Raw genomic sequence first — 27,071 nt, forward strand, 5'->3', positions numbered from 1 at the left:
TGTGGTACGCAGGCCTCTCACCGCTGCGGCCTCTACCGCTGCGGAGCACAGGCTCTGGATGCGCAGGCTCAGCGGCCATGGCTCACGGGCCCAGACGCTCCGTGGCATGTGGGATCCTCCCGGACCGGGGCACGAACCCGTGTCCCCTGCATCGGCAGGTGGATTCTCAACCACTGCGCCACCAGGGAAGCCCCCTATTTCTTTTTACTGATTGTTCTTGTCAGTGGTGATCTGAGATGGATGTAGTTAATAAGCTTTTGAAAGTGTGTATCTAGGTTCTGTAATGTGGTCTTGTGTGGCCATGGGGTCGGAGTACCCACTGAGCACCTGTTAATAATTAGCCCTGCACTAATAATAACAACAGCTAAATGCACTGAGCCACAACTCATCAAAACCCTGCACTTTTTTTGCCTGAGTTTTATGGGTAAGGAAAGTGAGGAGGTTAAGCTGAAGCACAAGGGCCCACAGTTAGTAGAGCCAGGATTTGTATGTGGGCAGTTTGCTCCAGGCCCACACCATGATGTTTTATGTATTACTCTCCAAAAAACCCCTTTGAGGCTGATAATAATATTCCCATTTTACCTTCAGGGAACTTGAGGCTCAGAATTAAATGACTTAACCACAGGTCATTAAAGGTCACAGCTACTGAGAAACCATGTGGTCTGAAATCCAGATTCTTCCCTGTTGCTCACAGTTGTTATTTAAGAAAAGACCTCATGTGTGGGCCTGTCCCACATATTTCAGGACTTTCAGCTTCCCTACAACCCACTCACTAAATTCCACTAGGGACCTCAATGACTGTGCCAGCCAAAAATGTCCCCACATATTTCTAATGTTAGGTGTCATATTTACATTTCTTAATTTCAAACTTGTCTCTCATCATTATACTGCATTGCCTCCCATGGCAATTTTTTAATCAACAGTAATCAAACTCAACTCTTGCTCATAATTTGGAATAGTTAGAATAATTGGAATAATTGTAAATGCAAATCATTTCAATACAAAATCACAGATGAGAGAGAGCGTCTCACCCAGATCCCTGTCTTATAGTTTACACACACACACACACACACACACACACACACACACACTTTCTACCCACCCTGAAGCACAGAGGTGGCAGAAAAGACTTTCTCAAAGTCAAAAAAATTGGCAGCTCACTGGACTCAACCCCTATTTGTGCGGAGCCTGTTGGCATTTCTTCGAATTCTCAGTTTGCTTCAGGCAAATGTATTCGATTGAGCTGTGTTTGTTTTCTAATGAGTGATTTTGACCTTTCAAAGGGCAACATTTGGAGGGTTGATGTAATTGAGTTGAAAAGGCCTACCATGGAACTGCAGGACAAGTTTGTGGCTACTTTGGAAAAGGTATCTTGCTTCTGGTGTCTCTCTTAAGTAGTTTTATAATGCTGAGAAAACTGGACACTTCTGGTGAGACTTGTCACTGTTACCTTAGCAGGTGTTTGTGCAGGCTCCCCCCAAATTTAAGTAGAATAGGAGGCAGGTTGAATAATCTCATATGTACTAAACCCTGATGGTTCTCATGGAGGAAAGAATTTTTTTTTAAACATTTTTATTGGAGTATAATTGCTTTACAACGGTGTGTGAGTTTCTGCTTTATAACTAAGTGAATCAGCTATACATACACATATATTCCCATATCTCAGAGGAAAGAATTTTTGGTGAATGAAAAATGTTATTGTTTGAGAACATTCACTTGTTCAGAAAATTTGTTCAGTGCCTGTTGCGTGGCAGATACCGTTTTAATTTCTGTGGATGAATTGGGCATAGATTTTCCCTGTTGTTTGTGGTGCTGATTGTTTCCAGACTCTTTCTGTATCTTCAATAAAAGACAAAAGATTACTTGACTACATCCACTTAGGACACTATACAACTGTATTGTCCATTGTACAGGATCAGGGTTAGAGGTTAGTTCTGGTAGCATCTTTGCCTGATGGTATCAGTCTCATTCATTTACGAGTATGCCTCTGGAATATAAAATGTGTTTTTGGGAACGGATTTAATGAAGAAGTTGATTCATTATGCAGGAGGGTCATCAGATGATTATATCTTTTAAAAAAGCATCTCTAATGTCCCGGAGTTCTTGGGCCTCAAATGTTGGTTAATCAGTTAAGTCACAGCACTTGAGGAAACTATGACCAATGCAGAAATGTCTTCTGATGAATGCTGGGAGAGAATTTGCAGATGCTGGAGTAAACTTCCTCTAAATAAATGCTCTTACACAAATTTGGAGGTGTTGAGGGATATGCATTTCTTACTGACTGTGGAAAAGTTCATTGAAACTGTTGACATACACCTTTCATCAGTGATTCAGAAATAGTAGAAGTTGTTTTGAAATCACCCAAGTTATAGTAACAGGAAAATAATTCTTCTCATCCTCATCTGCCTGTTCTTCCTCACTCTTATTATTATTAGAGTAGGAACATGGCTTGGGAAAAATCTGTTTGAATCAGTAACTCACTTGGCAGACACTTGAACTGATTGAGAGCTATTTTATGTCTCTTTTACTTTCATGGAAGAGAGACCACTGATTAAAAAGTTGATATTGGAGAGCTCTTAAAAAAACAAACAAACAAACCAATAAAACAGAACAGACTTAGGGCATCTCCTGATATCCTGATTTATGTACATATAGCGTATTACAATAATTGATGTTCTTAATGATGACCTTTGACTCATGACAATCATGTGAAATTGGGTTCTGAGTACTCTTCTTGTTTTTTTTAAAAAAAATCAGTAAATAGCCTCGGAAGTATATTTGAGGAGGCAGGAAAATGTTTAGGATGTAATGTGAGTGAAAACAAGTTACAAAGTAGTATGTATATATATCCTCAAGTTGGTAAAACCCAACAGCATTTTCCAAAATTTTACAGTGAATCTGGGTAACTCTTATAAAAAAATATTATTAGAAGTTGGGGTGGGGGGAATCATAATTTTCCACAAAACAGTGAGTCAACCATCTCAAAATAGAGGAGGGGGCAGAGGGCAAAATGCAGAAGAATATTTAATAGTTTAATAGCCTGGAAACATGTCCACATGTTGTGACATGAAAAATGATTATAAAACAGTGTGTATAGTCCTAAATTTGTAAAATGAATGAATTTATAAAACAGGAAGTACACAAAAGTGTGTATAAAAAGTATACAAAATACACGAAATTATGCCAAAAATACAAAAAATTTATACAGGAAGGAAAAAAGTATTTATTTAAACTGTATATACACCAGTGGAGCAAACAGAAATCCTTGTCCTTCTGGTGTTCTAAAGAAGGACTGGAAAGAAATATTTCAAAATGGTAAGTGATTCTGACTGATGGCTAAGTTTACTGGTAATTTTTCTTGTCTGTGAGTATCTTTATTTTCTAATATCATTCAGGGAACATCTGTTACTTTTGTAAACGGGGAAAGTAAGAAAAAAATGTAATATATTTCAGGAAGATCTTCACTTACTAAAAGAGAAAACAAAAAATGAGCCTAGAAAGTCACTTTTCTCTCATCTGGGCAGTTAAGTCTCCACTTTATTGTTTGATAAATGAGCCATTTAAAGATTTTTGTTTTAACCAGGTCTCCTAAGGCAGGCGATGCTTTGTAGCCCATGGTTGTTACTACTTTAATGATGCAAACTTAAAACATCAGGGCAGCGAGTGAGTGGATCAATGATTCTCTGGCAGTTCTTCACGTCCTCAGATGACACTTAGGAGGTGAGGCCCTCTTTGTCTTTGCATGTGGCTGGCCTGGATGGACACTTAACTCTTGGCTGAGGAATAAACCCAGTGGAGGAAATTCAAGAACCTAGCCAAGTGCATCATTTTCCCTAGGATGTTAATTTCCAAGATCTAGTCCTTGGAGTTCTGAGAAGTGAGAGGAGTATGTTACTGCAGACCTTTCTTGGAGATTCTCAGTGCTCATTAGCATATTTAAGGTTCTGAGAAATTCTGGAGCAAAGGTAATTGCTGCCAAAGAAGGCTTTTTGTTTTTATTTATTTACTTATTTATTTATTGGCCCCCGCGGTATGTGGGATCTTAGTTCCCCAGCCAAGGATCAAACCCGTGCCCCCCTGCAGACCTAACTGCTAGGACTGCCAGGGAGGTCCCCATAGAAGGGTTTTTAAAAAGTGGAATCTGACTGACTTCAGTGGAGTGGGGAGCCGGGTGGATGAGGCTCTGAAAGGAAAGAGTAGTCCTTGAAGAGGAGGAGAAAACGATGTTACGCATTAAGGGGGTCCCTGCACAGATCTGGGAGTGGCATGAAACTTGGAGTTCTCCAAACCTAAGGATGTGGTTTCAGCAGTAGTAGTTTTACATGTGCATGAAACTTTAAATGGTTTCCTGAATAGTTGTCCAAGTCTTGAAAAGTATATTTCAATCACGTTTTATAAATTACAGTGACTTATTTTAAGTCTTAGAGACTTGTGACTTGCAAGTGATTTCAGCTGCATAAATCATTAGTGGAAATATATTTTCATGCATCAAATTTACTTATATCAAGAAACTCCTATTGATTTTCATTTGATGGGTTTTTTTAAATAGCATTTAGAAAAATGAATGATACAATTACTTCTACTCACTGTTTCTGTAAAGTAGAATCATTTGGCCCTGTTTTCTGCTAATGTCTGTACTTTTTCCTTTAAAGCAGTCATATCAAGTGATGAGTAGAGAATCTTAATTTAAGCCCCCTATTTTGAGGAGTTTAGAGGTTCCAAGAATTTTTTTAAAAAATTGCCTGCATATATGAGCCTTGCTTTGCTAATTTACATGTGTAGCTATTTAGCTCAGAACATTTAAGGACAAAAGCAACAGGATAAGAGCAACAGATTGCAACTAAGATTATTATTTTTTTCTGAATAAATTGGGTTGCTTAATTTGGTAGGTTATGTGTCCCACTTGTCTTTGTTGCATGGATCTAACGGTATTTTTTTTTTAATTGGGGTATAGTTGCTTCATAATGTTGTGTTAATTTCTGCTGTACAGCAAAGTGAATCAGCTATATATACACACATATCCCCTCCATTTTGGATTTCCTTTCCGTTTAGGTCACCACACAGCACCAAGCAGAGTTCCCCATGCTATACAGCAGGTTCTCATTAGTTATCTATTTTATACTTAGTAGTGTATATATGTCAATCCCAATCTCCCACTTCATCCCCCCCACCTTTTCCCCCCTTGGTGTCCATACATTTGTTTTCTACGTCTGTTTCTCTATTTCTGCTTTGAAGATAAGTTCATCTGTACCATGTTTCTAGATTCTACATATATGCGTTAATATACGATATTTGTTTTTCTCTTTCTGACTTACTTCACTCTGTATGACACAGTAACATGTAAAAGAATGAAATTAGAACACTCCCTAACACCATACACAAAAATAAACTCAAAATGGATTAAAGACCTAAATATAAGACCGGACACTATAAAACTCTTAGAGGAAAACATAGGAAGAATACTCTTTGACATAAACCACAGAGTAATGAAAATAAAAACAAAAATAAACAAATGGGACCTAATTAAATTTAAAAGCTTTTGCACAGCAAAGGAAACCATAAACAATACGGAAAGACAGCCCTCAGAATGCGAGAAAATGTTTGCAGTCTAAGCAACTGACAAGAGATTAATCTTCAAAATATACAAATAGCTCATGCAGCTCAGTATCAAGATCTGACTGTATTTTTAGTTGTGTTTTTCTCACACACACACACACACGTCCGCGCACACCACTGTTTTCTATGTGGATTTACTTGGATTTTGTTTACACTGTATCCATTAAGAAGTGGATGCATGATATACATCTACGGCATTGGGATTCAAGGCTTGCTACCCACTGATGTACATAAAAGGCTGAGAATGTAACTTGCTTTACTGGTGAAATTGCTGTGATGTCATTGCCATTTGTTTGTCACTGAATTGCAAGGATCCGGCTCCCAAATAGCACAGACCAGTTATTCATAGCCTGATAGGTTATACTGTGACCAGTTGCTGTGAGTGATAGAAACTCTTTTCTAGGTGTTTATAACAGAGCGATTTTTAAAATGCATCATCATTGCTAAAGAGTAATTTTCAAAAAGTTAAAAAGTATTGCATGTAGGTATAAAATGAATATATATCATAGTTTTTGTTCAACTTAGGGAATTAAAGGAGAATTTGAAGAACTGAAAAAAAAGGAATGCTATAATGAGTTTATTAATAGATAACAAAATTGGTTTAAAAAGAGCAATAAAACATAACGTTTGGATCATCTTTCCTTCCAGGCAGATCAGATTTTATTTGCATTGCTAGGGATAAGAATTATTTGGAACTACTGTCTGTTTTATGGAGGTGTAAAATAATAGTCGGTCAAAGGTGCGTAGCCCTATTGACTCAGAAAATTCCCAGAAGGTCCTCCGGGTGATGTCTAGCACTCACTGAAGGGACAGACACCTAGGACTCTCTTCTGTCCATTTCAAAATCTTGGACGATTTTTCCTGACATCATTAAAAAGATACTTTTATAGCAATTTCATTCTTTGAGTACTTATAGTTTCAGACTCTGAGATTAATGCTCTTCTAATTTGTTCAAAACTGAGTGACAAGAATATTTAAAATGGGTATTTGGATTTCCAATGCCTTGTTCTGTTACCATTCCTCCTCCAAGCCCCACTCCACCCAGGTGGAGTATTGAAAATATTACGGTTAAGGTGGTAGCACCATCTGATCTAAGTATTTCCTCTAATGACCAATCAAGTAACACTCTCTGCTTCTTACTTTCTTTAAGGGAGAGGTAGGGCATTGTAGTATCATTTTATATTTTAAATGAAAAATAGAGCAATTGAAAACAATATATAAAATTCTAATATTCTGTGTACAAATGGGATAGCCTGGGAAGTGACACATTTTTAAGAGTCTTTACAGGAAAATTTGTAGTTCCAATTATGAATTTAATAGATGAAAATTCATCATGTGACAGCCCAGGTAATACAGAATGTTTTGCACCACTGCTCAGAAACTGTGCCCAGAATTAGAATCCTCCTTGGTCTGAAAGGGATGTGTTGATATTGCCAGAGGTTGCCTGTACTGAGATTATAAACCATAGGAGAGGATTTATAGACCTTCTCCTAAATTGACCTTATTTTATAGGTGAGAAACCTGAAGTCTAGAAGAAAGAGGGAGTTGAAAAAAATTTGACCTCAGATTTCTTACTAAGTGATATGAGCTATTCACTTCCTTAAATTAGTCTAAAAATAGGTGCTTTAATTCTAACTAAACATGTCAATAGTAGGTCTTCACATAAAAATTTAATTTAGGTTACATTCATAGGCTCTGTCTTTCGGTAATTTTTTGGTTGCAAAAACCAGGTTAGTTTCACTCAAGGAAAGGTAGAGGGGTGAAGGTGGAGATCAGGATGTAGCTCTCCTGAGAATCCCAGATTAGGAAGTGGTTCAGGTTCAGCTCTCACTTTCTATGGCAGACTTGGCTCATGACACTTACCCTGACCCTGAGTGTGCCTCTTGACCTTTTACCCCAATATCTAACTGGCAATTTCCTTTAGAGTTTCTTAATTCCAGTTTTTGAGGCAGAGAATCTTGATTGGCTGGCCCCAGCTTTTTAGCCAATAAACACAAGTTGAAGGCTCCTGGCCAGCCTATGAATGGCTGTATTTTGGTCAGATGTTTCTCCAGGTCCAATCAGCTATGGCTGTGTGTGGGGACTTGTAACACATGATACAGAAGATGGCAGTTGAAAAGCAACTGAGCCTGGGTGTGGTAGAATCCCCCAGAAATAGGAGTGGGTGAACTGACACTGTGATATGTCTTCTGTAAATTCAATTTTAGTAAATCAGTTGATTCTCAGTTAAAAAACCATTTCTCATAATCTCCCTTGGAACTGGATTTAATGTTTTAATCTGTTTCTATATTGGAGTACATTTGGGATTTCTTTTTAGTTCATCTTATATTCGTATTAGCCAGCTAAATTTTGCCTTTTTTAGGAACACAAAAGACAGTTTTTGTGACTTGCAAAGTTTATTATGGTAGCTTGGTTTGACAATTCATGCTGAATTTTCTTTTGAAGCTCTAATGTTACTGCAAAGTATTTAAAAAGGAAATTAGAAAATTCTCGTTGTGAGTTCCTTTAATTTCCATGAAATACTTATTCTCAATATCTGAGAAGAATCCAGAATCAAAAGGCAAGGCATTTGGATTCATTTTTAAAGTAGTTCTTACATTGCTGACCTGTATATACTGTATGTTTGGGATATGGCGTAACTTATATTTATGAGACTTTCTGAGTAGTTAGGGAGAAAGTGTGACTGTTTCAGAGGGAGACTGCTTGGACAATGATAGATTAGATGTGGTTTGGATAATTTTTTAAAAGGCGTTATAGTTTTTGATCCTATTTTACTTGAAACTGTTTTGGATAGTGGCGTAAGACTGTGTAAAGATGGTTTTACTGGAAGGTAAATTATAATAAAATATTATGTGGACATAATTACCAATCCAGAATTTATTGGTGTGCATATAATATTTTGAGAAAAAAGTTCTTAAGTCAGAAAAGAGCATGTGGACAATTCCTTCATTATTGCAAATATGCTTATTTCCATTGTTCTTACTAAGCCCCGTGACAGACATGGACTAACAGTGTGGGGAGCAGGGTAGGCAAAGGACATTATAGGGAACTGCAGGGGCAAACATTTAGCAATGACTAAGTCTTTCGAGGGTGTGTAGTAATCCACTTTTGATAATAATGACTAAGCAAGAAAAGTAAGGGTGGCTGAACTGAGGGCTTGATTTGTTATAGTTGCTAACAGAGAAACATGGTAGGGTTTTGTTGGGTGCCACCAATGTTTGTCCTAGGTACTGAGAGCATTATATTGGGTTGGCCAAAAAGTTCGCTCGAGTTTTTCTGTAACATCTTACAGAACACTGGTCAAGTGTGGCTCGTGCCCTCAAGGAGCTGTACAGTAAGAATATACTGTAGCGAAGGGAAGAATAAGACTTACCTGGAGTGTGGTTGAACGTGTTCTCCCTGGTGAAGAACACTGGTCCCAGCTGCTAGCAGAAGGAAGCCTTGCAGTATCTCCAGCAGGAGACTGCGGCTTGCAGTCACCATAAACTAGACAGGATGCCTGGGGCTTTGCAACTGTAGTTGTCGTCTTCTTTTTTTTTTTTTTTAATTATCATCTATGACTTTATTTTTTTTTTATATAAATTTGTTTATTTATTTATTTTTGGCTGCATTGGGTCTTCGTTGCTGCACCTCCGCTTTCTCTAGTTGTGGCGAGCAGGGGCTACTCTTCGTTACGGTGCGCGGGCTTCTCATTGCAGTGGCTTCTCTTGTTGTGGAGCACGGGCTCTAGACGCTCGGGCTCAGTAGTTGTGGCACACGTGCTCAGTAGTTGTGGCTCACGGGCTCTAGAGTGCGGGCTCAGTAGTTGTGGCACACGTGCTCAGTAGTTGTGGCTCACGGGCTCTAGAGTGCGGGCTCAGTAGTTGTGGCACACGTGCTCAGTAGTTGTGGCTCACGGGCTCTAGAGTGCAGTGTCAGTAGTTGTGGCGCACGGGCCTAGTTGCTCTGTGGCTTGTGGGATCCTTCTGGACCAGGGCTCGAACCCGTGTCCCCTGCATTGGCAGGCGGATTCTTAACCACTGTGCCACCAGGGAGGTCCCGCAACTGTAGTCTTAAGACTGTAAAGGTTCTTCTCCAAGCCAAGCCAAGAAAGAAAAGTTTCTATTAAACTGTGTTTACTGACAGTTAAATATTAGAGGAAGAAAGCACTAACATTGTACTTTGGATTTTGAACTCTTTTAAAGTAAGATTTAATTTGCATAGCACTCTGTTTATGAGTGAGAATGAGGACACTTTCAGTGGTTTTTCCTATTCTAATAAAGTATAATTTTAATAGAAAATTTAATAAAAATAGGAAAATATAATTAAATTGGTCATGTGCTGTTACTGGTCTTACTGTAGTATTCAAGTATGATTACACACCGTTTTCCCCCTGAGAAGAAGCAACTGAATTACAATAATTCAGTTTGGGACAGGGATGCCAAAAAATGAAGCATACCTGCTGCCCTTTCTGTGTCTTATGTCTGTGAGCCACCTAGCAAGATGAACCACTGCCCTCTCTGACCTAAGAGGGAGTCATAAGCCTTGAAAGGACTGGCCTTCCTGCAAATACAGGCTTGTAGAGTAGGAGTTTGCAATGCCTTAGAGAATGTTGTGAACTTGAGTCTTTTCTTTCCTCAGCTTTGCTCCTGAGGCTCATTCCTTTTTACTTTTTTTTTTTTTTTTTTTTTGCGGTACGCGGGCCTCTCAGCGCTGTGGCCCCTCCCATTGCGGAGCCCAGGCTCCGGGCGCGGAGGCCCAGTGGCCATGGCCCACGGGCCCAGCCGCTCCGTGGCACGCGGGATCCTCCCGGACCGGGGCACGAACCCGCGTCCCCCGCATCGGCAGGCGGACCCTCAACCACCGCGCCACCAGGGATGCCCCTCTCATTCCTTTTTACTTTGAATCTTCTTCTACTTCAGTGTAGTTTTTCTTGGGAGGAAGTCAGCAGTAGTAAAAACACAGGAGTTTGGGTATTGCTTTACCAGCATTATTGTGAATAAGGGAAGGGTACCTTACTCTGTCCCCACTCCCCCCAATATTCTTCTGAATGTCACTGGGTTAATGTCTACAAAGATTCTTGCCTTACTATACTCAGTCTTAGTTGAAAGTTTAAAGCCACGGCCATCTAAGTGTAATTTGGATAATTTTTTTCCTGCTTTACTGTGCAAGGTGAGCATAGTTAACTCTCTTACTCACGAGTCCCAGAAAGAATTCACATGGTATGTTCACAGCATGTGTCCACTGTAAAATCAAGCCTGCACCTTTTACTATGCTTTCCCTGTGCCAGAGCTGGTACAGACAATCACCAGAGAGCTCTCAGCTGCTTTAGCAGTTATCTAAATCCATAAAAAGAGTCCATCCAGACCTATTTTTATTTCCTGTCCTCAAGCCACTGGCTAACAAGAAACTTCCCCCCATTTCGCAGAAGGAAGGCATGTTGATATCCTTTGCTCAGGACATATCAAAAACAATTGGAAACGGGAAAATAGTGAAAGAATCACTAAATGATTTGGAATTGGAAAACAGATTTGGTTGCTGTCATCTTTAAGCCAGAACTGTCTTGTGTTTTTGGCGTTCAACACTACTTGATTTGGGACCTTTTCCTACTTCCTCGCATTGAAATCTTGGACAAGTTTTTGACCTTGGACAATTTTCTGACCTTGGACAAGTTATATGACCTGTTTGGGCCCAGTGTCTGCATTTGATAAATTGGTGATCCTAACCTTTCCCTGCTTGCAGGGTTCTTACAGGATTAAATGTGAAGACATTTCATGATGTCTGACAGTCATAGTTATTGACATTGACGTATTATTTTGTATTTATCAGTGAGGGTGCAAGAAGGCCTTATCACATAGTCTTATAACAACTTTTTAAAGATATTTTATTTCCTCTCCCTCTCAAGTAGCAGATTAGAAAGTTCCCTTTTTGAAGAGTGTTCTCATTTTGGCCCCCGCTTTTTTGAACGTACTTATGATAGAATTAGATATTCATGCAGGTGTGGTGTATCGTTTGAAGGTGACATTATCATAGGTTCCTCAATAATTTTTGGTGGTAATTTGCCTTCTGTATCTGTGACTTTCTCTGAGGGACATCGTGTTCTTTAGATTTCCACACTTGCAGTGAGAAGGCATTCAAAGTGGATAAAACAAGTTAACATGTCAGAAATTTACACCTTGTGAAATTTAAGGATTTCTTTTGAAATTTCTCCTTTGAGGTACAGAAAGATGAGTACGCCTAGTTTACACGTAACAGAACCATTCAACTTTTTGGTAATTCAGCAGAAAGGCTTGATGGAATTTGAATTACTTGGTTCTTTTCTTATAATGATTCATGGGCAAAGACAATACAATATATTCTGTATCCAATTACAATGGCTTCTTTTCTGTGAACATTTTCCTTTTTGTTTTTGGTGTCTAGCCCTGCATACAGGCTGTAAAGAGGAACAGCTTTGCGTCACCTACTAACTGTTTAACTTTGTGCACTATACTTTGCTTTGAGACTTAATATCCTTATCTGTCTACAGGCAGATAAGATACGCTGTCTTCAGAGCAATTGGAAGATCAAATGAGATGATGCCTCAGTAACTTGGTCTAGCTTGTTAGACTAGTAGTAGACTAAACATACTTGTTTGGTAATTATCTTTATTTTATAGGTGTTTTTATACCTATAGAAAGGAGGTCCAAACTCCCTTGTCCCCCTCCCCCCTTCCCTCTGCTCCTGCTTCTCACATGTCACTTCCAGCCGTACATACCTCCTGGACAATAGGAAGAAAGGCCCTTTCCCTGCTATTTATATCATAAAACACCTTCTGTTTCCTGTGGTCTCTGGAGACCCTGCAGGTTGACTTCAAACAACCATGCAACCAGTCAAAACATCTTCCTCAGACACATCAACATCTTTCTGAAATAATATCTTCTTGCAGTCTGTGACTACTTGCTTCTCTCTTGCATTTTATTTTGGTCCAGATGCAGAGATTCTTAGACTCTCAGACAGATCCTTGATCCAATAGGCAAAACTAGTGTGTGGTATTCAAAGTCATGGCAGTGGTGATCTTTGGGGAGAGTGGTGGTTACACATATGTGTTCACTTTAGGAAAATTAAGCCACTCAAGATTTCTGTATGTATAAAATATATTAATACAAATGTTTATTAATTTTTTAAAAGGGTACTTTTTCGCCTCTTTCTGCAGGTACCGTAATTCACATGTATATTCACATATATATTTTCAAAGGGCTATATTTCATTTTTAGTTGAGAAAGTCTTTTGTGAAATTCAATGAGGAAGCATTTCTAAGCTTTTAAGATGAGGTGGATTAAAGTCTTTTTATAAGCTCTTTGATCATAAACATTTATATGGTGTGTAGTTTATCACAGGATACTGAATATAAACATGTTGCTACCTTTTTTACTCCTTTTTTACATAATTCTTATGTTTTGAAAACATGCCTTCATGCTTCTTTATCTTTCTCTGTATTGTCAGCGGTTATTTAGCTGAATGGTGAGAAGATAATTTATAAAATATATGATTCTAGAACTCGTGATACCGTTAGTTACCCTTGGAATGCAATTTTTTATTGGCTTGACTTTACATACTTGCTTCTGCATAGCTTTGCTTTGTAAAGCTCACTCTGAGTACCATGACAGCCAGAAATTAGCTGAGAAGTGGGAAAGAACAATTTTTGCTATGGCTAGGGAACAAGAAGTAAATAATAGTTTAAGTTTTTTTTTCTTATAAGCAGCTCATGACCAGAAGAATGCAGTTTAATTTACTTATTATTTTCTTCTAGATTGGAAGGAAGACTGATAAAGAGAAATAACGGGATTCAGGTAAATGGAATTAATTTCTTTATGTACCTTTTATGTTAAGTTTACATTTTTCGTGTTTTCCCATGAGAAGAACAAAACAATTTTTGTCATCAACTTGAACATATAAGGAATGTTTTGGGGATATAGATGTAATAGTCAAGTACATACTTATACCATTTAATTAATCTAGTTACACATGTATATTTAATAATCACATTTATATAAAACATAATATTACAATTAATACTTTTTTCCTACTTCAGAATAATTTTCTTCCAACTCTTTACATACATATTTGATGTCAGTGTCTTCATTATTAGAGTCACATTTTTGAAGCATCCAGTACCATTTGCCAAGCATGTTATCATTTTAGTTGTTTGTGATACAGCACTTTTGGAATTCATGTATGGTGCTATAATTGGAAATTTTATTCCAAGCCACAGAAAGTATTTGCATAATGTTAGAATAGTTGCTATTTCACTCTTTCTGTGTAGATGAACATAGGAGATCTCCACTGTGTAACAGTTTGCAGATTTGCCTTGTTAAATATTCTTTCCTTCCTTTCTTCCTTCCTCCCTCCCTTCCTTCCATTTACTTTATTTATTTTGAGATAATTGCATGTACATTGTTTAAAATTAAACTAGTACTGTAACAGCCGTTCCCTGTTGTTCTTATACTCCCATTACTCCTTTACCCAAAGATGGTACTTTTCAACTCTTTTAGTTATATTTTCTCATGTCCACCTACCTATTTCTAAATAGCCCACTGTGTGCATTTCTTGATTTCTTTTAAAATTTTAGACATACACATTGATTTCCTGCTGAGGATTTACCTCTCATACACAACTCTTTACCCTCAGTACACATCTACTCTTCCTGTCTCTTGCAGTCATGTTACAGTCTGTGGTTAAATACATATTTAATGTTTGCTTTATTATGACTATACTTTGTTTATGACTGAGCTTTGCAAGACATATTAAAATGTCTCAGGCCATTCTTCTTTCTAGTTGGTTGTATGTGAACTATTTTGTTCCTCTGGAAAATGTTTGACTCTTTTCTTTATCCCCAGAATTCTGAACTTTCATATTGGAACATATGTCTTACGGCTTGTTGATGTTCATGGTCCTTTCAATTCAGAAACTCATGTCCTCTAATTTGGAAATTTTTCTTATACTATTTCTTTGATAATTTTCCTTCTCCTCCACCCTTTTCTCTGTTTTCTGTCAGTTTGTTAGTTGGATATTTGGACCTACTGGTTTGATTCTGTAATTTTTTAATGTCTATTTCTTAGCTATTTTCTAACTTTCTGTGTTGTTCTTTTTTTTCTGAGAGGTTTTCTTAGTATTTTTTGAATTTCTAATTTCTGCCAGCATATTTTTAATTTCAAATTTAATTTTTTATTGGCCTCTGAATATTTCTTTAAAAAAATGGGAACCTGTTCTTATTTCATGGATACAATATTTTCTTTTCCCTTGAGAATATGAATTGAATTATTTTGCAGTTTCTGTCTGCTTTTTGAACTTCTCTTTTTCCTCTGTTTCCCCTTTTTATCAACTTGTTTTGGCCCCTGGTTTTATTTTATTTTGTTTTTGAAGATTTTTGGGGGGCTTCCCTGGTGGTGCAGTGGTTAAGAATCCGCCTGCCAATGCAGGGGACGCGGGTTCGATCCCTGGTCTGGGAAGATCCCACATGCCACGGAGCACCTAAGTCCGTGAGCCACAACTACTGAGCCAGCAAGCCACAGCTACTGAAGCCCGTGAGCCTAGAGCCCATGCTCCACAACCAGAGAAGCCACCACAATGAGAAGACCGTGCACCGCAACGAAGCGTAGCCCCTGCTCGCGGCAACTAGAGAAGGCCAGAGCACAGCGACAAAGACCCCACACAGCCAAAAATAAATAAATAAATTGATTAAAAAAATTTTTTTTTTATGAGGACCATTTTTAAAGTCTTTATTGAATTTGTTACAATATTGCTTCTGTTCCATGTTTTGGTTTTTTGGCTGCAAGGCAGGTGGGATCTTAGCTCCCGGACCAGGGATCGAACCCACAGCCCCTACGTTGTAAGGTGAAATCTTAACCACTCGACAGCCATGGAAGTCCCTTGGCACCTGATTTTAATGTTAGAGGTTTTACTCAAACTAATGGTGAGAATTTAGTTGTCTGTTCATATTTGGGAGTGAGACTATAAAAAGTGGACTGGAAATTTGTTTACCTAGTGGACTTCACTATAGGCTTTTTGGACAGGAACCTGGACGTGTGAGTTGCTGTCTCCAAGACATCAGAATCTGCACATCTTTTTTCTTGGATCTTTCAATTTCTCCAAAACAGAATCCTCTGTTCACTGTTTTGTGGGGTAAAAGCTGGCCTGTGAGGATTTGCGGGAGCCATGTGGGGGGAGGGGGCCAGACGTCTCACCATCCAAGCCTGTAATGCTGACTTCTTGATGCCTCTATTTCAACCTTATCTGATGTCTCTGAGTCTGAAGTCTTGCTGTATGGTTTTCTCCAGAGAGTAAACTGCTTCCTCTTATGGAAGTAAGGACTGTTAGGCTGGCTCTACTAGTTGGGGAGAAGATCTGGAGTTCTAACTCCTTTTTGGTTGTTGTTTAAACCAACACAAATATATTACCTTGCAGTTCTGTAGGTCAGAAGTCTGACATGGGTCTTACTGGGCTAAAGTCAGGATTGTCTGCAGGGCTGCCTTCCTTCCTAGAGGAGAATCCATTCCCTTGCTTTCCCCAGCTGCATTCCTTGGCTCTCGGCCCCCCTCCTCCCTTTTAAAGGAGCAACAGCAGGTCAAATACATCTCATGTTGCATTTCTTTGACCTCCTGTCTGCTTACCTCTTTCACTTTTAAGGACCCTTATGATTACATTGAATCTGTCTAGGTAATCCAGGATAATCTCCTTAATTTTTTTACTGTGGTTAAAAACACAATATAAATTTTACCCTCTTAACCTTCTAAGTGTATAATATAGTAGTGTTAGCTGTATTCACGTTGTTAAGCCGCAGGTCTCTGAAACTTTTTCTTCTTGCAAAACTGAAACTACACCCACTGGACAACTCTCCTTTTTCCCCTGCCCCAGCCTCTGGTAAACACTGTTCTATTTTCTAAGAGTTTGACTACTTCAGATGCCCCATATAAGTAGAATCTTATAGTATTTACTTTTGTGATTGGCTTATTTTACTTAGTGTAATGTCCTCAATCAAGGTTCATCCATGTTGTAGCATATGACAGGATTTCCTTTTTTTTTTTTTAAAGAGTAAATAATATTCCATTATATGTATGTGCCACATCTTCTTTATCCATTCATCTGTTGATGGACACTTAGGTTGCTTTCACCTCTTGGCTATTGTGAATAATGCTGCAGTGAAGATGGTTGTGCAAATACCTCTTCGAGATCCTGCTTTCAGTTCTGGGCGAGGGGTAATACACCCAGAAGTGGGATTGTCGGATCATGGGATAGTTCTATTTTTAACTTTTTGTAGAACCTTCATGCTGTTTTCCATGGAGTGGTTGCATCATTTTACATTACCACCAACAGTGCACAAGGGTTCCCTTTTCTCCACGCCAACACTTGTTGTTTTGGTTTTTGAGAGTGGTCATCGTCACAGCTGTGAGATGGTATCTCATTTGGTTTTGATTTTCATTTCCCTGATGATTAATGATGTTGAGGATACTTTCATATGCTTGTTAACCATCTGTACATCTTCTTTGGAGAAGTGTCCAGGTTTTTTAACAGGGTTATTTGGTTTTTGGTGTTGAGTTGTAGAAATTCTTTATATGTTCTGGATATTAATCCCTTATAATATGTATAGTTTGCAAATATTTTCTTCTATTTCATAGGTTGTCTTTTCACTCTGATTGTTTCCTTTGCTGTACAGAAGTTCTAAAGTTTGATACAGCCTCATTTGTCTATTTTTAAAGCTTTTGTTCCCTATGCTTTTGGTATCATAGCCAAGAAATCGTTGCCAAATCCAGTGTCATGAAGCTTTCCCCCTATGTTTTCTTCTAGCAGGTTTATATTTTCAGGTCTTACATTTAAGTTTTTAATCCATTTTGAGTTAAGTTTTATATGTGGTATAAGGCAAGGGTCTAACTGCGTTTTGTACAGACTTTAGTCAGCCTCCTTCTTCTCCAGCTCCTTGCTGTCTTCTCCCGGGGACCAGAAGCTGCATGTCCTGAGCCTTTCTGGAGCATTCGGCTGGATTTTCGTTTGCTTCTCAAGCTTCGTTTGCCTCTCTTTCGTTTGCTTGCCTGTTCTGCTCTGCTCTGCTCTGCTCAGCAGTCATCTCTGCCTTCAGCTTCCAAAATGCCATTGATGTCTGTTGTCTTCACTAATATACTTTTCTGTTCTTTTTGTCCTTACGGATTTATATCTTTTGTCCTCTTTGCTATAATTTTAATGGGGTTGAGAAGGAAGTAGAGATAAACAGACCTATTCCATTGGGCATCCATAATCCCCAAATCCATATTGCTTTTTAAAATGATATTTAAAAGACTTTTAAAAAATGATACCTCACATTTGCTATTGTTAGATCCTACCTCTGAAAATAATTGTTCAATCTATTTCTTTGCTTCTCTTTGTTAACCAGTTTCTGTCAAGGGACCTATAAGCATCCAAAGCTAGCATTAATTAAAGTTGTTTTCCCAAACATTATTATTAAAAAACCCCAGATTTTTGTTTGTAATATGAGACAGTGAGGTCTTGAATATAAGGTGACACCCTATTTCCTGAGTTATACTTTTTTTTTTTTTTTTTGCGGTACGCGGGCCTCTCACTGTTGTGGCCTCTCCCGTTGCGGAGCACAGGCTCCGGACGCGCAGGCTCAGCGGCCATGGCTCATGGGCCCAGCCGCTTCGCGGCATGTGGGATCTTCCCGGACCGGGGAACAAACCCGTGTCCCCTGCATCAGCAGGCGGACTCTCAACCACTGCGCCACCAGGGAAGCTCCCTGAGTTATACTTCTTTTAGGTGGGTGGAACCCTTGATTTATCTTTAGGTATATGCACTGTATGTTGGTATCATCAAAAGATGATGTTCTTTTATATAAATATATAAAATATTTTTAAAAAAATATATAAAATATTTTTTTTAAAAAAATAATTAATTTATATTTGGCTGCGTTGGGTCTTCGTTGCTACGTCCTGGTTTTCTCTAGCTGTGGTGAGCAGGGGCTACTCTTCGTTGCGGAGCTTTAATTGAACACTTTTAAGCTAATGTAATGGCAAGAGAGTCCTTTTTGTTTGTTCTCAGTTAGTTTGTGACAGTGGCTTTCTATTGACTGTATTTGATTATTTACAAGGATAGTGCTAAAGGTTGGTTAAAATGGGAGATTGCTTGGTATGACTAGGTCCTTACGGACTATCAAGAGTAGTTTTTTGTTCCAAGAATTGTTTCCTCACAAAGTTTAGCCTGTTAGTTTTCTTAAGGTAGGAACCCAGTTTGGTCCATGCAAATCCCTAGGATTTTTATCCTGGGGTCCAGGGATGGGCTTCAAAGAGTTGAAGATCCTCCTGAAATTTGAGTGGTAGTAGAATAGGCTTAGCTATCATCAGATATTCAATGATGAGGGGCTTGTGTGATCCTGAAAATAGTTGAGAACCCACTTCTAATACATTATTATAAAGAAAAAAATAGAATGTTGCTGATTAAAAGAAACACGATCAAAATGAAATGCCACCTTGCTAGATGCCATTAGATTCCACATTCTTTCACATGTAAGTACAAATGACCGTAAATAGGGACTAAATGAACAACTTTCTTTGTTCCTTGTCAGATGCAAAACATTATCTCTATCTTCCTGGTTATGCACACACCCATTTACACACATATAACTATGAAAGGTATCATTCATGAGGGTAATGTTTTAGCCTAGAGAAATGACCACCTTTTTATCAGTCAACTTGTAAAGAGGGTAATTTAGGAGTTACCCTTTGTTTTCATAGTGAAACTGCTATACTTTATTTGTGAACATCAGTTATTTGTTGACAGTTAAAGAGTAGATAAATATATAAAAGGAGAGATACCTCTCTGTGATAGAGGGTTACAGACTTTTGTTTTCAGTTAAGAAAAGATGGGATAAGTTTATGCTATGTATATTTTATGACAATTTTTATTAAAGATTGAGGAAAGAAAGAAAGAAAAAAAGAAAAAAAGATGGGGGTGACAAAAGATGGGGTGGGAGGTGGGGAAGGTCAGTTGTGAATTTTTGTTTCCAGTCTAATACTTGAAAACTTAAATGCTTTTCTTTATGGTGAGGTGTCCTGGATTGATAAGGTCTCTTTCAATGTAGGAATTTCATGATTCCATTTTCAAAGTGGTTAAGCTTAAATTGCTCTTCTATTCTAGGTACACCATTGAGTTCTTTGGGATGCACAAAAGTGTCTGGCTGAGAAGCTTATGAAATAGAAGACAAGACCCTGCCTCAGGAAGCGTACATGAGAATAATTTTAAAGGAACCCAGCGATAAATGCAAAACAGTAGCTGTTGGAGGTATGTCATGACTTAGAGCTTGGATTGAACCTAGTGTGGCACACTCTGTACTAAGTCAAGTTGAGCCGTTCTCTGGGAACCTTCTTAGAGCAGAACCTCACCCTCTGGCCTCAAATACACTAGTGACTGTTGTTCTCTGAACTTGACTGTGTAACAGGAGGTCACTCTTAACTCTTTCTTAAGCAACTCTGACTCAGCCCCTCTAGAGTCCTTCCTATTGCCTGGCATACAATAAAGATGACAGTAAAAAAGGCAACGTTTGACTATGGACAAATGAAAGCGATAGTAAATTTCTAGCCGGATACCTCACTGCTTTCTCTTCTGGGAATGGAGCAGTCAGTATCAAAGCTCAATGAATGTGTGTCCTTTGAATCAGCTGTTACTTACTGGCTTTTCTCTACCCTGTTTGACATCAAGGCCATATCTGAGTCTGACTGGGTGGTAGCTGCATCTGATTCACTGGTTCCCTGTTAGTCATTGAATTTGACCTGCTTGTCTCCTTGACCCCTCAAGTTACAGCGTTAAGTGGTTACTTCATTTTCTTGCTTAGAGCGATAATTCTTTACTCCTCAACCAACTTTATCATCAAGGTCAGGGTAATGCATTATTTCACATCCTTCGACCTTCAGCGATGTCTGGCTTTTGATGCACTGGCTCCTTTTTTATGGCATAGCCTATGCCATGTTGTGTGTCGTCTTGATCCTTTAGACGTTCTTTTTCCCAATCTACCAATATAGAACACTTTAAATATACCCTGTGCCAAACAGTTTATATCTTCGATCATCATACCATCGTGAGAACATTAAACAAGTCCCACTTTCCAGATGAGAGTGCTGAGGTTCCAAGTGGTTAAACAGCTGGCCTGCTGTTTCTCAGAGAGTAAATGGCAGAAATGGGATTTATAGCATTTAATTAGTGTATTAAAATCAAGTATCTTCTAATTTTATAATTTCACTGAGAGTATATTATCGGTATGTGACATTAAAATATGCCCTCTTTCTAACATACGCTCTGACGTCTTTGTTGATACATTCTGAATTGATTATGAAGGCCGTATAGGAAGTATGAGTGGACTTTGATGTTTCTGATACAATCCTGTTGTGTCTGTGACATTTGTACCAGTACCCAGATCCTTTCAATATAGTTAGTGAAGATGATAAAGGCAAGGGATGATGAGATTTTGCTAGAAATCTTCTCATGTAGTTCACAAGCTTGTTTCAGAGCCTGAATCCCTTAAAATGTAGGACATCTATTCAAGTGCTTAGTCTTGGCTCAAGTGATCACTTTCAGTATGTATAGCTGAGAAGTTTCCCTGAAGGATGTGAGTTTTAAGTTTAAGTGAGTTTAAAAATAAATCCTGGTGGCGCAGTGGTTGAGAGTCCTCCTGCTGATGCAGGGGACACGGGTTCGTGCCCCGGTCCAGGAAGATCCCACATGCCGCGGAGCGGCTGGGCCCGTGAGCCATGGCCGCTGAGCCTGCACGTCCGGAGCCTGTGCTCCTCAACGGGAGAGGCCACAACAGTGAGAGGCCGGCGTACTGCCAAAAAAAAAAAAAAGAATAAATCATATCCACTTTTTGTTTTGTCCCCAATAGTGGGCAATATGAGTTGAAAATCTGTGTATAAAATCCTGGGAGGTTGGTGTGGTAACCTTCTTTGAAAGATGAATAACCTGAGGCTTGTGACATTATGAAACTTGCCCAAGCCCGTGCAGTTAGAGGATAGTAGAGCCAGAACTTGAACCTAGATTTGTCTGATTTCACGGACTGTGCTTTGAACAATTACGCTGCCTCACTGATTACACGGTGGTGACATTTAGATTGCAAATGTGGCCAAGGATTTTTTCCTGCTTTACATTAATACAAAGGCAGTCTTAAAACAAACAGTTAAATAGGCCTCACCCTCACAGAGGCAGAGGTTTCTAGATAGCCTGGTGTAGTCACTGATGGGGTTGCATCCAAACAGTGACAATTCTGTTAGGATGGACTGAAACCTGGGAGGTATGCCTCCCCGGCTGTGTGTCCTTTCCCACACTGAGCCTAGTATGCTGCCGGGAGCAGTTAGGCTTGGCTCACCTGAGCTGTTGGTGAGCAGCTGTTCCTTCCAAAGCAGTTGTGGCTGGAGTTTGGCTACAGAATCACACAGCTCTTGCATTTGTATATGAGTCTCAAAATTTATGAAATATACAAACCTTAGAACTTCAGGTATATTGTACCAATTTTACTAAAAGTAAAATCTCTTTTTGTTTTTAAATTTACTTTTTTCCTAATTCTTAACAGAAAATTTGATGAGCATTAGCAAGTTCAAACAACAAAATACAAACCACCACTCAGAGATAGCTGCTGGTAATATTTTGGTGTGGATGCTGCCAGTTTTTTTCCTTACGACTACGTATACCTTGTAAAAAGTACAAAATTAGAATTATAGTGTTCTAGATCTGTTTTTCCTCAGTATAACTTCAGCGTTTTCCCCATGTTTTTAAGTTTTCTTTTACAACATGCTAAAAAGTGGCTACAGAGTGTTCCATGTGGGTAATAACATAAGTTATTCCGTCTTATTATTAGGTAGACCTAATCCTCATTCAATTCAGTTAGTACCTCTCCAGATTAGGCCACAGTGGTAGGACAGAAGCATTAAAATAAACAAGAACTCCATAATTGCCACTAGTTTTTATATATCTTGTAAAATAACTAATGAGGGTTAAGATATGATGAGAAAACCCAGATCACTTCCTCTGTCACATTATACAGTGAACCTGACTTGTAAATTTCCCAGTACAAATGCATGAAGGGAGTACTGGAAATCCCCTTTTGACTCGTAAATTTTGAAACCTCCTTTTTCTTTCATTGAGGTAACCCATCTATGACAAGTAACTTCAGTTTTCCCGTGGTTAGAAGAAACTTCTCAAATTCTTATTTGCAGATAGTTTGGCCCTACTGGTTCCGTAATGTACTTGATGCTTCATGTACTATTAACTAAGCATTTTTTCCCCTCTTTTTTTCCGCAAGGAACCCCAGGCCTCATGAGTGATGCTGCTTTACAATCTCTTAGAAACATTCACCATGCAGTACAAATATGGCTTCTCCTGAACTGAAGTTCTGTGCTCCTAGGGGGTCAGAGTTCTCAAATGGTGATGACAGCTGAGATGGGTCAACATTTAATAGATGCATTCTACTTAGGCTGATACAAAGCTGGGACTATATTGTTCCTTTTTATTCTTCTCTAAAGGCATCACTGTTAAGTTAAATTATCATCCTTATCATTATATCATCATCCTCACCAGGCCAGTGCTTTTCAGACATGGTTCCTTATTGCCCTTGAAATTCCAACATACCTGGGAGTGGGTTACAGGTGAGGGAGGAAGGCAAGGCCTTTGACCACCTTCTTGTCTCATCAATCACCAGCTCTGCTTTTATATGTTTTATATAGTGAGCTTCCACAGAGTTTTGTTTAAAGAAAGTTTTGTTTACTTCCTTAAGGAAGTAAAGACTGAGAATCACTGTGGCGTAGTGAACCTACAGGAGGATGAAAAATAGAAAGAAAATAGATGTTTGCACAGTACTGCTTCCAGTGTTCATTATGCCTGCAATTCTCCTGCAGGGACACAATCCCTCTTGGGTTTGGTACTTAACCATAGGCCCTCCAGTTGGAATTCCCATAGACTGACCTGCTTGTAGGGCAGTGGTTTCCCTGGGCGTGCCTCAGAAGTTCTAAGGTTAGGAGAGATGGAGTGATAGCCTTACAGTCATTGGTGGTAGAAAGTAACTTTTGGTGATGGGGTCAGTGAATGGTACTAAGTATACCCCTGCAAGGTTAGCCCTGGGAGACTGGTCTCTATATTCTGGTTGATGTGGGTAGTATGAGGGCATTCTTGCCATCAGAGTGATGTGGTGTGTGATATTGAGCCTGACAGTCTGTGAAATCTCCTTTATCTACTTCTAGATTCTTTTAGAGCATTTTGGGTGGGCTGTCTTAAACTGAAGATTGATATTAATGAATCACAGAACTGACCCCTCTTGAATCAGGCACTTTAGCTATGTTTGTGCCACAGCTCAGTGGATTAAGTAAAGAATTTCCCTAAAGACCAGCTTGGTAATATTTTTTAAATAAAATTTTGCTCCTTTTCAATTTCTTCTTTAGTGAGATATATTAAGTATACTTATTTTATGCTGATAATTCCAGTATTCGAAGTCTTTTCAGATCTGATTTCATTTGCCTGTTTCTGTTGGTGCTCATTCATAGTATTGTATTTCCTTGTGTTTATGATTTATTGGATGAACTCATGTTCCTTGCAATTTTTTTTTTTTTTTTGCGGTACGCGGGCCTCTCACTGTTGTGGCCTCTCCCGTTGCGGAGCACAGGCTCCGGACGCGCAGGCTCAGCAGCCATGGCTCACGGGCCCAGCCGCTCCGCGGCATGTGGGATCTTCCCGGACCGGGGCACGAACCCGTGTCCCCTGCATCGGCAGGCGGACGCTCAACCACTGCGCCACCAGGGAAGCCCCCTTGCAATTTTTATCTGTGTGAGTTCTTTAGGGTCAAAATTAAAGGTAGGTTTTCCCAGGGAGTATTTATATTTGCTTCTGCCAGGTACCTGTAGGTACCATCAATCTAGACAGTCTTTAAATTAAATTCTCTGCTTGAGCTTTCTTGAAGCATACAGTACGAATTTAGACCACAAAACCACATGAGTACTAGTTGTTGGCTGTGAATTCTCAAGGGAAATTTTCCGCCCAGACCACCGCCATGCCTCACCTCACCCCCCAAAAAGGTGCTGGGGATAAAAAGCAGTTTCTCTTCTCTTTTGATGGAGCAAGTTTACTTCTCATTCATTGCCCATATCCTGAGGGTATAGTTCTGTAAAGTTCCAGTTTTATGCCAGGAGCTCTTAAACTCACCAACTTGATGAGTCTTGGTTTTATCTACTCTCTTGCTCCATGTAATCATTATAATAAGTTCAGGGTGACCAGGGTTCTGGTTTTGTTGCTTTCTTACTTCCCAGCTTTCCTACTTTTACTGTCTCTTACTTTATTGTTGCCTCACTGGTACATTTTAAAAGATGTTATATTTTCTTCTTTATTTTTATTTGAGAGAGTAGTTTAAGATATCTGTTGTGTCATTCTGCATAAGTGGAAGAATGAGTAGGTTTTTTGTTGAGTAGGTGCTTCTAATAGATGAGGTGGGAAGATATTTAGGGCAGAGCTCAAAAAATTATTAAAAATTTAGGTACAAGCCCAGCCTCCCTTTTTAATTTGAGTGTCTGCTGTGTACAGTTGGATTAGGTCAGGAATGAGGTGGAGAATAATTCCTTATAATATGCTTTCTGAGTTGGTGGGGACTTTGATGTCTTTGACACATTATTTATTGAGATGAGATTTATTCTTGTTCATTGATTTGATTAATTAATTGTCCAATATTTTCCTATATCCTATAAGTTTACCCTTCTAGGTAAGATTCCTAGGTAAGTCCTCCACTTTATGGGGGTTTATTTGTTATATTTCGTTATGTGATATCTGCCATAGGTCCACATGATGATGTCCTGAGGGGCTCTGGTGTATGTTGGTCCATTTATTCAATATTATTTCATTTGATTCTGAATTAGTGGAATATTATTTGAAAGTGAAAATAGTTGCAATTAATATAATATTAATAATAATTAATATGCCAGTGATACAAAAAAGAAATCAGTCTCAAAAAGAAATTCTTAATGTTATGGTTTAAATGTACAATGTGCAGATCCTGTGGAATCAGTTTTATGATTTGAAAATTCAGCTGCCTTAGTACTCTTTGGGCACTACATAGGAGTTTAGCAAGAAGCATTGCCATCTGACAGAAATATGTAATACGTACATGTGCTACTCACTAACCTAAATGAATTACACACTCTGTTGTGAACTTTAATTTTCTTGTTTTGAGACTCCCTTATTAGATTAATGTTGCAGAGGAGGACCTGCTATCAGGGTTACTGATCTAACGCAGGTAGCCTTTCCTGGTCCATCTGTCACTCTGCGTTGCTACATTAGAACACAGTTTCCTGGAAACAGTGATATATTTGGCATGACTTAAACTAATGACTACTTTTTTTGAGCATGTAGCATGGTGCTAATAAGCAAATGTGAAATGGAGTAAATGTTGACTTAAATTGGAAGAAAGCTCAAGTTATGATGATTAGGGTAGGGATAACGATTGCCTGGAACAGTTATGTATTTTAGATTATGAAAATTAGTAGTGTGTCTTAAATATCTGCCGTGGAAGGAATCAGAAACATACCATGGTAAGCATGCCAGCTGGATTAATAGCATGACTTGTCAGCTGTACACTTAGATAAGACCATATTATGATTAGAAATTTTAAGATTAATATTTGAAGGGCTTGGGGATGTTTATTTATTATGATTTTTTTGAGTAGCTGTGTTTGGAAGTTTTAATTTTGTAAAATGTGTTAGCTTAACAGATCTTCACATTTAGTTCTGAAAACATGGCTGTTTGTTTTTAAAATATTGTAATGTTTGCTTTGAATTGGCATTCGTGGAAATAGTTTCTAAGGAGGAAAATGGTTTGCATCCCATGTTATAAATATTTTCAGGCTTTTAAACTATTTGATCCAAAGCATCACTATTTATTATTTTTTGCTCAAAATTTGAGAACTTAGAATTTTCCTAGTGTTTTTTTTTCTTATCACAGTTATATTTTTCAGCAGAGTACATTTCTGAGAGTTATATCATTGATATTTTTAATAAGTTGAATACATTTAGGTTGACAAGGAAAGCTCACTAATTTTAGAGGAATTCTTAAATCCTTTAGTAAAATGAAGAAAGCTTTCTTGATGTGAATAGTCTTCTCTTTTTTTTTAAAAAAAAAAAACTTTTCTTGTTTTTATTTTTATTTATTTATTTATTTGTGGTATGCGGGCCTCTCACTGTTGTGGCCTCTCCCGTTGCGGAGCACAGGCTCCGGACGCGCAGGCTCAGCGGCCATGGCTCATGGGCCCAGCCGCTCCACGGCATGTGGGATCTTCCCAGACCAGGGCACGAACCCGTGTCCCCTGCATCAGCAGGTGGACTCTCAACCACTGCGCCACCAGGGAAGCCCGTCTTCTCTTTTTTATGCAGGGGTTTTTAATCTTGGGGTACTCTTTTGATAATTTTTTTAAATATCACATTCAAAGATATATT

General features: G+C 38.7%; 1 protein-coding gene across 6 annotated transcripts in view; it reads left to right on the forward strand.

The window, feature by feature from the left end:
* The window catches only part of SGMS1 (sphingomyelin synthase 1), a 280,487-nt gene that overhangs the window by 125,219 nt on the left and 128,197 nt on the right, over positions 1–27,071 (forward strand). For all 6 annotated transcript variants that reach the window (XM_024744803.1, XM_024744799.1, XM_024744800.1 and 3 more), the window contains 2 exons: positions 13,385–13,424; positions 19,756–19,899. The gene's annotated coding sequence lies outside the window, so the exon portion shown is untranslated. The remainder of the gene's footprint in view (positions 1–13,384; positions 13,425–19,755; positions 19,900–27,071) is intronic.

This window comes from Neophocaena asiaeorientalis, unplaced genomic scaffold (genome assembly GCF_003031525.2).
Source record: "Neophocaena asiaeorientalis asiaeorientalis breed wild unplaced genomic scaffold, Neophocaena_asiaeorientalis_V1.1 scaffold131, whole genome shotgun sequence".
In the NCBI taxonomy this organism is placed as follows: Eukaryota; Metazoa; Chordata; class Mammalia; order Artiodactyla; family Phocoenidae; genus Neophocaena; species Neophocaena asiaeorientalis.